Source organism: Podarcis cretensis (genome assembly GCF_951804945.1).
Source record: "Podarcis cretensis genome assembly, chromosome: 14".
NCBI classification, from domain to species: Eukaryota; Metazoa; Chordata; class Lepidosauria; order Squamata; family Lacertidae; genus Podarcis; species Podarcis cretensis.
Window position 1 is genome coordinate 29,672,461 of NC_137183.1, and position 12,850 is coordinate 29,685,310.

Consider the following 12,850-nt stretch of genomic DNA (forward strand, 5'->3'; position numbering starts at 1 on the left):
AGCACACAGAAACACCATTTACCTTCCTGCTATAAAGCGGTACCTATTTATCTACTTGCACTTGGGGGTGCTTTCGAACTGCTAGGTGGGCAGGAGCTGGGACTGAAAGACGGGAGCTCACCCCGCCACGGGGATTCGAACCGCCAACCATGCGATCGGCACTGAGGTTTTACCCACAGCGCCACCCGCGTCCCTCGTATAGCTAAAGTAGAAACAGCTAAAAGCATAGAACTTAACAATCATTTACAAAAGAATTAATATTTAATGGAATAAACACACAGAGAGAGATATCACTGCAATAAAAACATTATAGCAGCAGGGCTTTCCTTAGAAACACCCAGTTTCCAAAAGCCTGTTGGAAGAAGAAAGTCTTCACCTGTCAAGCAGAAGGACAAACAGGAGCAAACCAGTCTAATTTCCCTAGGAAGGGGCACCCACCAAGAAGGACTTCTCCTGTGTCCCTACCAAGCATTCCTATGAGGGTGGTGGGACCAAGAGAAGGCCCTCCCCTGAAGAGCCCAGTCAGGTTTGGATGAGGGAATATGGTCATTCAGACAGCCTGGACCTAAACCATATATGGCTTTATAGGATTGAGAATGTGTTATGAGTTGAAAAACAGTCAGTTCCTTATGTATAATAAAAAGCTACAAATGGTGGGCACAGAAGGGTGGGGGACAAAGCGGGGTGGGGGGCAAAGGACATCTCACTTGGGGCAGGAACCCTCTTCTCTTAGTAGGAATGTTTGCTTGGGACAGTCCAAAATTTGTTTAAAATTTCAAGTTCCTTATTTCTCCCCAAAACCTGGGAGAAAGATGTTTCAAACCACCTTCCCCAGTCAGTTCCCCACCAGATGTTTTGGACTACGAATCTCATTGGTCCCAGGTGTCGGTGTCTGTGCTAGCTGGAGCTGATGGAAGTCCAAAAGACGCCGAGGGCACCAGGTTGGGGAAGGCTGTGTTCAGGCATGTTGCAGGAAAAAACAGCGTTTTGAAAAGCGAGTGTTGTGGCCCCCCAAAGGGCGCTATTTAAGAGTTCCGGGGCACATAAACACTAGCTCCTTCTCCAGACTGCTCCTGCAGCTCCGAATAGTAATAATAATTTATTATTTTGTACCCCGCCTATCTGGGTTGCCCAGGGGCACAGGGACCTGGGCGCCCACGTCAGCCTTGCGGAGACCACATCATCGTCATCATCCGCTGGATGATCCCACACACCCCTCCGCTTGCCTACTCACCTTGACTCCCCCATCCCCAGGCTGGGCTCCATTCACAGCCGAGTTCCTAGTTGGAGCAGGCTGGGGCGTTCTCCTGGCCCACGGCGCCTGGCCTGCTCTCGGCTGCTCTCTCCAAAATCAGTCACAAGGAGAGGGCTCTTTCCAAAGCTCCGAAGGAAGTAGCCAGCCCTGCGCTGATCCCTCACCGTCTTAACCCCTGGGCTGCTGGGCGGGACAGAGGAAACCAGACTCAAGAGAGGGAAAGGAGCGAGGAGGCTGCCTCTGTCCTGGCCAGTCGCTCTCTGTCATCCCACACTTGTCCCAGGCTCCTGCTGCGCCTTCAACTCTGCCCCACAACGCTGGACGCACAAACACACACCCCGGGCCCACCTCCTTTCCAGCTGCCAGACCGTCACATCTGGAAAGGATTTCAGCGGGAAGCAGGGTGGAGGCTCCTGAGTGCTGAAAGCAGGAAGGGGAAGCCTGGAAGTGGAGGTCCGTTTTTTGGGGAGGGGACGTTGGGAATCCTCGGGGTCATTTTGCAGGGCCTCTGACTGCAGGCTCCGGGGGCTCCGAGCTGGAGCAGCTTTCTCTGCACACCTAGGGAGAGCTGGAGAAAAGGAGCCAGCGGAGGGACTCGCCTCTGGCTCCTCTCCCTGCTCAGGGCCCAGTTTCGGGCAGGCTGCACCAGCCTTGCCTCCAAAGTGCCAGAAATCACAGCTCCCTGCCTTGATCTACACGTTCCTTCTGCCAGGGACTCAGTGGCAAGTTGCTTTCTCCCAGCTTGAAATCCTAGTCTGTGAAATAGAGATGCTAGCAGCCCACCTCGCAGGGCTGCTGTTACAATAAACAACAGGTAATGCTCTACTTATTTAAAAGGCTGGATTAATGGGAAGGAGGAGTGCTGTCACCACTAGAGCCCACTCAAATGCACTAGAACCACTGAGCGTTGGAACTGACTCTTCCCCCAAAAAAGGGCTATGGGGGAAATGGACAGATCTTTCCCTGGGGGAGTCAAAAGAGCTCCCTCCTAAGGCCTGATTCCAACACACACAGACACACACACGTACCTGGTCTAAGCAAGATTGTATGGCAGGCAAGAAGGCAGGTGGGTTGGTGCTCCCTGCCCAGGACACAGCAGCTCCTTCCTAGCTGGTGTCCATGGCTGGAAGCGTTATTCTTATCCCTTGGCAGGAAAGTGGGGGAGCAGAAGGTGACCACAGGGAAATTCCTTCGAAGCCCTGTCATGCCACGAACTGTGAGGAGGACGTGCCCTTGGAGGGAGCCTGGCTGGCTAGCGGAACAAGTACAGGCTGTGAGCCTGATGCTGGTGACTAGTCCCCAGTTCCTCATTTCCATGAAAGCTTGAAACACAGCTCAGTCTGTAAAGAAGTCATTTTCTTCTTGCTTTATTTTGTTTAACTTGCAATTTACCGGCACGACCAGAAGCAATAATGCTTCTGAATACCAGTTTCTGGAAACCACAGGGGAAGGAAGATCTGGGGCAAAGCTTACTCTGGGCTGTAGCCAGCTAAGTCCTGCGCAGAGTATACCTGTTGGAATCAGTAGGACCAAGTTGTGTACATTAATTTCAATTAGCCTACTTTGAGTAGGACTAGCACTGGCTGCAGCCCTTTAGTTCCTAAGTTTCTGACCAGGCTGAGTTTCAGACTTCCATGCACATCAGGAGCTGGGAAATAGCCACCAACTTAAGCATCTCCCGGAAGTCCAGCCCTTGGAACTGGAGCCAGGATGGAAAGGACCATTGACTGGCTGGATTCTCACAGCAAGGCTGGGGAGCAGGAGAGAGAAGTCCCCCCCCCCTTTATGCCAAGTGTGCTCACACCAAGAAAAGTTACAGAACATAGGCAGAAAAGGCTTTAGAGCATGACAGCCACGTTCTTCCACTGAAGAACAAACAGAATCCAACACTTTGTTGTCACCTAACTTTTCAAAAGCTTAAAGCTTTTGAAAGCTTAAATGGCTTTTTGGGGGGAAGGGAAGACTAGACAGATTTGTGGAATAGAAGGAGAGCTCTCTCAGGTCCTAAATGGAGCCCCTATTTTCAGAGGCAGTCTACTTCTGAGTAGCAGGTGTGCAGGAGAAGCACCAGGGAAAGCCTTTGTGTTTATGACCTGCTTGAATAATCCCCCAAAGCTCTTGCCTGGCCATGCCACAGCTGGAAGAAAAACTGCTGGTGAACTATGGAGAGGGGGATCCTGCACCCATCCGGCTAGGTGACTCTTGGGGTCTTCTTTACTACTTGTGTATTTAATGAGTATGTAGGGAAGATAGCAGAGCACAACCAAAAGCCAAAGCTGTCACCACTTTTCTTGTGGGGGGGTGGCAGTGGGAATAGATTTATTCAAAACTAGTTATTTCAGGCCCAACCCTCAAGCGGTTGGTTGTTGGAGGCCAGTGAATGGTTGGTGAGTCATTCCAGAACTGTGACTTAGCAAAAACTCTGATGCAGCTGGATATAGGAAATGATAACAGGCTGCCTCCATGTTCTCTTACCTGCCTACTTCTATGCAAATGGCTATCTTTAGCAACTATCTACAAAGCAATTTTCAGGTGCATTATGTCAGTGGTCCTAACCACCACCTTTTAAGGTAAATAAATATTATCCTCCCCAGAATGCTGATGGGGAGGCTGACGTGCTTAAAACCTGGTGAGTTCATGACAGGGGTGAGATTTCACTAATTGTTTGCTTTATCAAGGGACATGATGCCATTGAGAGATTCACAAGCAAAGGGTGTCTGCACCCAAGGAGCCTACATTCCAGAAAGATGCAGACTCCAAACCTTCAATAATATGCCCCAGCCCTGGCTAGCTGTGGGTCCATTTCTGTTCCCTATATGGGTGCTGAGTTAACTAAGCATGTTTAGCTCCCTGTAATTAATCCTACGACGGTGTCTGTGTTTTAAGCACCAACAAAAATTGTGGTTAGTGTCAAACTTGGCAAGGCATGAGAGATCTATGATGAGATTCCTTGGCATTTCCTTTGAAGAAAAATATTTGTGGTGGTGACAGCGCTTGGATAAGAGCCACACTTTCAGAATAAATAAAAAAAATGCTCGCGCCACGCTGATTTTTTTAATTGATAAGAAATACATTGGAAACCAAAAAGAAACGACTCCTATGTTATAAACCAAGCACTGCTAGAACACAAGTACTTTAAAATATGATCATAGGGCATCCAGAAAGTATAAAACAATGCAGCTACACAAGTACATGCATTATTCCCAAAATATAATTATAAACATGCCTCTCTCACATGTACCTTAAGTATGTATACAAACTCAATGTGCTTTTGCCAGGTAATCTCATTTATATCAGGTCTAATTTGAGACAAACTCTCCTCGTGAACACACTACTCTACTACACTGAAATGTTTCAAGGTTTCCTTGGTTTCTTCCTGCCACACTTGCCATTCTCTCCTGGCACACCAGTGTGGCACACCACCCCCTTTGAGAGCCACTGCCCTAACCCCTATGCTGTGCTCAGGATGAAGATGCATGAGTTACTCATGGGTTACTACTCATGCATCCATGCATCCATAAGTAACTAATAGGTTACTACTCATGCATCCATAAGACATCTTATGGGTCAGTTCTTGTGAGATGCTCCAAGGAAAGTTCTCTCTGCAGCAGAGAGATGGAGGGTTGGGTTAGAGAAAGGATGTGGGGAGAGGGGAACGACAGCCCAATCCACTTGACCGCTCCTGGGCTTCCCTCCCCCCCTTTGAGATCCAATCATAACTCTCCTGCTATGTCACCTAGTTTAACCCTTTCTGTCTCTGTGAAGTTTTAGAATAGAATTGCTTTAATGTAATTATTGATGGTTTTACTGTTTTTTAACAATCAAGCAGTGTGTAAATTTTGTGAAATAAATAAATAAAAATAAAATTTCCACCATGAGCGCGGACTACCTAGCAGCCAAGCCACACCAGGGCTAAAGCGTTTTCAAGAGGAACAGAGACTGAGGGAGGGTCCCACGCAGAAGGAGGAGGAGGCGGGGATGTGGCAAGAGGCCGGGTGCTGTGCCCAGCGCTGCTTTTGCAGAGCCGGGGAGCTGCTCGCTCGGGGTCAACGGGAGAGAGATCCCAGCCTGAAAAGGAAAAAATCTCCCGGCCTTTAGCAGGCGAGGAGTTAACCCAGGCTGGGAGGCGGGTGGTCCTGCTGCAGGTCCGGCCTTCCAGAGAGGCGGCTCGGAGGGCTGGGCCAGGCTTGCTGCCAAGCCCATGGGAAAATCTGTCCCGTGGAGAGGATTTCTTCTTCTTCTGACTCCTTGCTCTCGGACTAAGTCACACAAAAAGAGCGGCCTAGATCCTGGGCTAGACCCCCTCCTTCAGAGCAGGGGTGCAGAAGCTGGGGCGGGTCACTTCGGGCGCTGTTGCTGCAGCACGGTTGGATCTGAGGCCAGGATCGGGACCGGGAGACCCATTCTGAACCAGCAGGAACCGGGTTGAGGGACACAACATCCTTGATCCCAGCCGGTGGGCGGGGGGCATAAGAGCATAAGAGGCAGGAGCGGCTGTTGCCTCAAGCTCTGTGGTAGAGCAACCCCCCCCCCCCATCAATCAACCCAGGGATAGGCGCCCCTGCAGGCGCTCCAGGCACCCCTAGGATGGAGGCAGAAGCAGCTTCGGGCAGGGGTGAATGAAGGTGTCATAAAAAAGGACAAAGGTCCCACGTGAAAACAGGTAATCAGCCCAGCCATGTTGGCTGGGAAAACACCAGCCAGACTTGGCACAGATTTGCTTCCTGCAGCTCTCCATAAGCACTGGAGAGAGCAAAAGAGATGGGGTGCCCCCACCCCGTGTGCCAGTTCCAATTTGCAGCCTCCCAAGCCCTCCTGTACTCTCAGCAAGGAGGGCTGGGCTTGAGGGGCAGGTGCTGGGAGTGGGCCTGATACCTAGGCTAGGCTTGGAAGTTGCACATCCTTTCTGGCAGTGCTCTCTCCAAGGTGGCGTAGTGTCACAGCCTTTCCTAGCCTGATGCCCTTCTGGTTATTTTAGACAGGCAGTGGCCAGGGATGATGGGAGTCTCATGACTGGAATGTAGTAAGTGAGGGGTATAACATATTCAAAAGGAATAGGCCAAACAGGAAGGGAGGGGGTAACATGATGTGGAAAGGTGGATCAGGGGGATGCTTTCAGTAAGGCTTTTGACAAAGTCTCCAATGATGTCCTTGCAGAGAAGCTGGCAATGTGTTATTGTTAGGTGGATTTGTAGCAGGGTGACTGACTGAACCCAAAGAGGGCTCAGCAGCAGTTCCTTGTCATCCTACAAAATGACAAGTGGGGTGCTACAGGATTCTGTCCTGGGCCCAGAGTTGTTAAACATCTTTATGAATAACTTGGATGAAGTAATTGAGGAGATGCTCCTCAAATTTGCAGATGACACCAAACTGGGAGGAGTAGTTAATACCTCAGATGATAGAAACAGTACTGCTCTATTCTGTCATGGGTCAGACCCCACCAGGAGTCCTGTGTCTAGGTCTGGGCACCACAGTTTAAGAAGGATATTGACAAGCTGGAACATTATGCAGAGAAGGGTGAACAAGATGATAAAGGGTCTGGAAACCAAGTGCTATGAGGAATTATAGCCATCTTCAAATATCTGAAGGGTTGTCCCATGGAAGATTGAGCAGGTTTGTCTTCTGCTGCTGCAGGTTGTAGAACTCAAACCAATGGATTCAAATGACAAGAAAGGAGATTCTGACTAAACCTTAGGAAGAACTTTCTGATGGTAAGAGCTGCTTGACCATGGAACTGACTACCTCAGAAATGGTGGACTCTCCTCCATTGGAAGCCTTTAAATAGAGGCTGGATGGCCACGTGTCAGGGGTTCTTTAGCTGTAACTAGATGACCCTTGGGACACCATCCAATTCTATGATTCCCAACATTTGAAGGCATTCGAAGGCACCAGGTTGGGGAAGGCTGACTAAGGACAAGTCCAGCCAGTGGCCAGATTCCCCATGCAGCACCTTTATTTGCTTGCTTGTTTAGATTTCTGTCCTGGTTCAACTTTAAAAAGTGACGCACATTGGGACAAAACATCCTAATTTCACATAGATGCTTTGGGGGTGACTGACCAGAGGATCTTGGGGTCGTGGTGAAAGCTCAAAATGTCAACTTAGTGTGCGGCAGCTGTGGGGGTGGGGAAGCAGCAAAATGCTGCTCCTACGTAGGGGTCATTAAGACAGGGGCTGAAAATAAAACTGCTGGCGTCATAATGCTGTTATACAAATTTATGCTACAAACACACTTGGGATACAGTTCTTGTTACTGCACTTCAAAAGGGATATTGTAGAGCTAGGAAAGGTTCAGAAAAGAGCAGCTAAAATGATGGTGGATGTTGGACTTGGCCCCATGCTCATGGCCCTCCTCTTCCCGAAACCCTCAGCCCAGGGCACTCTAGGGCTCTCTTGCAGTGAGTGAGTGCTGCCTTCGATTTCCTTGTTCAAGCAGAGCAGCTCCTTTCCTGGCAGCCCTGACTCAACATTCATCTGGGGCAAGCAGGAGGAAGGAAAAAACCCTCTTGAACCTCTTTTTCAGGACCTCCCCACTTTGCCAGGTCTGCTTCCCTGTCTGTGCTTAGCCCTTGCAGGGACGCAGGATGCCTCCATTCTTCACACAAGGACCACAGATCAGTGGTCACCCAGGTGCCTCCTCCAGGATTTTCCCCCTCTGCCTCTGGCTCCGTAGGGATCCAAGCCAGTCTGTCGGCTGACAGCTCTAGTGTTTCTCCCCCTTCCCTTCCCCCAGAGCTCCTTTTATAGAAGGATCTGAGGCACTTAAGAACATAGAACCTAAGAATAGCCTTGCTGGGTCAAGCTGTGGCCCATCTAGTCCAACATCCTGTCCTTTCAGTGGCCAACCAGATGTCTCGATGGGAAACCTGAAAGCAGGACATGCATGCATTCCCTTGCAGCTGCATATAACTCCAGCTGTTTGCTGTCAGGGATTTGCTCCCTGTAGAATGAGGCTCTGACTCTGCATCCAAGTAGGTGGGAAACATAGTGGGATATTCAACCAAGTTTTAGTCAGAGCAGACCCACTTCAATGAACAATACTAGGTTGTCCATTAATTTCAGCAGGCCTACCTGGAGAAAAACATAGTTGAATACAACCCATAAGGGTGCAGCAGGCTGGTCCTAAGCAGCCCTTCCCTACAGGGATACAGCAAGTCCCCTATAGAATCATAGAGCTGGAAGGACCCTGAGGATCATGTGGTCCAACAATACAGCTGCCCCATACGGGGATCAAACCTGCAACCTTGGCATTATCAGCACCACGCTCTAACCTGCTGAGCTATCCATGAGGAAAGGCTCTACACTGGGGCTTCTTTTTGAAGAAAATGTGAGTAAGAAAGGAGGAGCTGAGTGGCATAAGTCATGAGTGGTGTGGTGGAAAGTGAGCAGGGAGTTCTGAAAGCTGGGATCATGAAGCTGATTCAGGACAGACAAAAAGGAAGGACTTCTTCACACAGCATAGGGATGCTATGGAATTTCCTGCCAGAAAATGTAGTGATGGTCACCAACTAGGTAGGCTTTAAAATGAGATCAGAGGAATTCATGGAGGACAAAGCAATGCAGCGGCTACTAATCACGGTGGCTAGAAGCAGGAAGTCTCTGCATACCAGTTGCTGGGAATCGTGTGTGAGGAAAGCTGCTCCTGTTGCACTCAGGTCCTGCTTGTGGGCTTCTTCTATTTGAGGCATCTGGTTGGCCATTGAGAAAACAGGATGCCAGATTAGACTGGCCCCCTTTGACTTGACCCAGAAGCCAGCTCTTCTTATGCTCTTATGCATCATCAAAACAAATAATAATAGGTTCCTTAATGGTCTTAGAAGAGCCTGATGAATCAGGCTAATAGCCCTGCATCTAGCCCTGCATCCTGTTCTCACAGATGCCTGTGGGAAACCAACAAGCAGGAACTGAGCAGAAGTGCACAAGCACATCCTGCGGCAACTGGGATTCAGAAGCATTGCTGCCTCCAACAGTGGAGGCAGAGCATGGCCATCATGGCTAGTAGCCACAGATAGCTCTCTCCTCCGTGAATTGGTCTAATGGTCTTCTAAAACCATCCAAGTTGGTGGCCATCTCTGCCTCCTGTCGGAGCAAGTTCCACAGTCAGTAGCCTTTGCCCCACACTCAACACTTGCCAAGCCTGCAAGATAAGATGTTCATCAGGAGAGTATATATGTTCGTGATGCAGTTGATTATTGCTGCTGAATTGTTTTATGGGCTTCCTCAGGGTCACTGGCAAATCGGGAACTCACGAGGGCAGACGGCTCAGGGAAACAGCAGTTGAACTATGCCGAGATGGCTGCTCATGCCTGCTTGCAGCACTGATGAACCTGCACCCCACAAGGTGCCAAGAGAACAGTTGGCTATCCTGTTTTAGAAATAGCAGTTCTTCCCCACTCTGGGACATTTCCAGGGGGTTTGACTGCCTGTAAAAGGGCTTATCCTCTGCTTTGAACATTGCTCAATTGTCACCCTGGCTGATTCAGATCAGGAAGTGCTCAGAAGTTTTTTTCCAGTCATCCATCAATGCCCTGTTATCACGGCTGAACAAAATAAAGTAATACAACGGGGAAACAATAGTTGGCAGCAAAAGGAGGGCACTTATGCCACCCCGACCTCAGCAAACAGCCAAAGGCGTCACAAGTCTGAGTGGCCCAAGCAACTGCTGAGAATGGCCATAGCTACTGAGCTTGCATGCAGGAGGTTCCTGGTTCACACCCCTTTAGCATCTCCATATAGTAGGGAAAGGAAAGGACAATACTCAACTGGATGAGCCGTTGGTCTGGCTTGATATAAGACAGCTTCCTCTGTTCCTCTGCTGACCATCAATTCCCACGCATCACACCTAAGCAACTCAGAAGCTTCTGCATCCTGCAAGCTGCTCCAATGCATTTATGTTTACATTTTAAAATGTGCTCTAAGTTGCTCATAGGGCTTTGGGTAACAGGCAACTAATGAGTCAAACAAATGAATAAATAACCCCAAATATTAATTGGCCAAAATAGGAAGCACGATAGCTTCACATTTTCCAGTCCTGACAACCCTTCACATTCCATTTATCCACTCTGATTTACTAGAAGAATGAGCAAAATGAACCAACCTGCAGCTTCCTGAGGCAGAAGGGAGAGGTCTGTGCCAGATGACCAAGAAAAGGATCCTAAAGTTTGTTGGGTGGAAGAAATCGTGGCTTGTAAAGTGAAGACAACTTCCAAAGAGTATCAAATTGGGCAGCCTCCTGTGGGTGTAACGTCCCGCTATCGGACTTGCTGAGCTGGTTCTGGGAGTGCCACTGTGGTTTTGAGGAAAGGGAAGCTGATGGGTCTACGATGTGCCAAAACAAGATAACCACTGCCTCCACCCATCCACCCACTCACCCAGAGAGGCAGGTGGGAAGGGAGCCCTATGCCCAGCAAGGGTTCCACCATTACCAGGTGCAACAGAGAGGAATTAGGCAAGCATGGTGGTCACAGCCTGGAATAAAGGAGCCTTCTCTCTTCTCAGTCACAGGGTGGGTGGGAGCAGCAAAAACAGCAAAGTATTGTGCCTCCTTAAAGACCAACAGATTTCTTACGGCACAAGCTTGTCCTCTGCAGTCCATGGAAGATTATGCTAGAAGAAATGCTGGTCTTCAAGTGGGAAACAATATTGTTTTGTTACTATTTAGGAATATGACCCTCTTGTAGGACTGGGGGTTGGTCTGGATATTATTTTTGGGTCCCCTCCAAGCCTGTGGCTTGATATCTGTCAGATGGGATTCTGTAGAAGGAAGTTCTGAAGTGGTCAGACTAGTCTCTTTGTTAAAAAGCTGACAGCACTAGCCAAGTCTCTTAAGCATATTTTTTACATGACAGAAGAGCTGGCCAAGTACAGGTGCTTTGTTGCCAGAAACACCCACCTAGCGGGGCTTCCACAAGGAGGGGGCAGACTCTCCCTCACTCGCTAGGACTGCAGAGAGCAGGTTCAGGCCATAGTAAAAAAACAAAAACGTTTGAACCCCCACAGCAAGGGCAGATTGGCTAAAAATCTTTACATAGGATATACAATAAATGTGTTCTCATTTTTATGCTAATAATAGATATAATAATATTCATACTTGCTAAGAGTATTAAGATCCTAATGATGCCAATAAAGTAAGCAGTCAAGACAATCATTGCTGAACCAGCCATGCACTTTAAATGTTTAACTTTTATGTGCAGCCCACCACAACGTGTATCACACAACAACTTTGTTGTATTTGTACAGTGTTCACTAAGGAAAACATACTAACGAGACTAGGCATAATACAATGAGACTGCAGTCATACTGCCAAAGCACAGCAGTGAATGTTCATATAGAATCAGAAGTGCTTAGTAAGTTTGCAAGCCATTATACAGAATTGTGCGTGCATCTATCATGAAATATATACTTTGTTAAGAATTACATAAAACCAGTGCTGCTTTTCTAGAAAAATAGGTGCTGGAGCTCATCACGAACTTTTCCCTTGTTCTCTTAGAATGGCAATGGCGCCCACCTGAGAGGTGTTGGAGCTGAGCTCCAGCTGGAAAAAAAAATCCCAGCATAAAACATAGGCAAGGTAGTTGGGCCTCAGATCCCCTTTCCAGATCTCCAGCCCTGGTCATTTGTACCAGTTCCCACACCACCACGCTTATCACCTCTGCCCCTCACCTGGCTGGAGGCCACTTCAGCCTAACCAGTGTGGGAGCCAGTGTGGTGTAGTGGTTAAGAGCGGTAGTCTCGTAATCTGGGGAACCGGGTTCGTGTCTCCGTTCCTCCACATGCAGTTGCTGGGTGACCTTGGGCCAGTCACTCTTCTCTGAAGTCTCTCAGCCCCACTCACCTCACAGAGTGTTTGTTGTGGGGGAGGAAGGGAAAGGAGAATGTTAGCCGCTTTGAGACTCCTTTGGGTAGTGATAAAGCGGGATATCAAATCCAAACTACTATTCTTCTTCTTCTTCTTCTTCTTCTTCTTCTTCTTCTTCTTCTTCTTCTTCTTCTTCTTCTTCTTCTAACAACCATAGGAGAGCAATTGGCCAGAGGCCAGTCTTGGCTTGAACTGGGAAGGTACAGTGGCTTGACTCTCTCTCTCTCTCTCTCTCTCTCTCTCTCTCTCTCTCTCTCTGTCTCCTGAAACCAAAATGAGGACGGACTGAGATCATCCTGGTAACCTAGCAGGGGAGCAAAATCTGCTGGGGGCAGGGAATGCTGTGAGCCCTGCCATCTAATGTTCAGCATAGACATATGTGTAAATAAACCTGTATCTCACCAAGGCACTACCTTCTCCGGTGACCTTGGTTCCTAGCAAACCTAATCCGAGGTGGGTGCTGGCAACCCTAAAGCCTCCCACCACTTGAAAAGATTTAGGACGCTCACTTTGTTTTGTGTTTACTTTTCTCATAGATCCAAGAGATGGGGTGTCAATGCTGTGTCACATGCTATATATTTGGTTTTTTCCCTGTAGTAGGTGATGTGCCACCTCCTTGACTTTGCAAGCAAAGTTGGGGGAATCTTTCAGGGTGGGACAAAGCCTGGTGAGAAAGTGGGAGGGTGGTCCTGCTGGACAGCCCGTGGGCATGGTGTTCCTGTCCCTTGTTTCAAAGAGC

General features: G+C 48.7%; 1 protein-coding gene and 1 long non-coding RNA gene across 4 annotated transcripts in view; one reads left to right on the plus strand and one right to left on the minus strand.

Moving 5' to 3' along the window:
* Positions 1-10,491, minus strand: part of ANPEP (alanyl aminopeptidase, membrane) — a 31,971-nt gene extending 21,480 nt beyond the window's left edge. Inside the window, exon 1 of one of the 3 annotated variants that reach the window (XM_079953049.1) lies at positions 10,347-10,491. The gene's annotated coding sequence lies outside the window, so the exon portion shown is untranslated. Of the gene's footprint in view, positions 1-1,230; positions 1,539-10,346 lie in introns of those variants that run through there. The other 2 variants (XM_079953050.1, XM_079953048.1) reach the window with 2 other exon arrangements.
* On the plus strand, positions 4,302-7,371 carry LOC307202612. The gene is made up of 3 exons (XR_013832956.1): positions 4,302-4,746; positions 4,788-4,896; positions 5,135-7,371. It is a non-coding gene; the product is annotated as an uncharacterized lncRNA (long non-coding RNA).
* Positions 10,492-12,850: the final 2,359 nt, after the last annotated feature.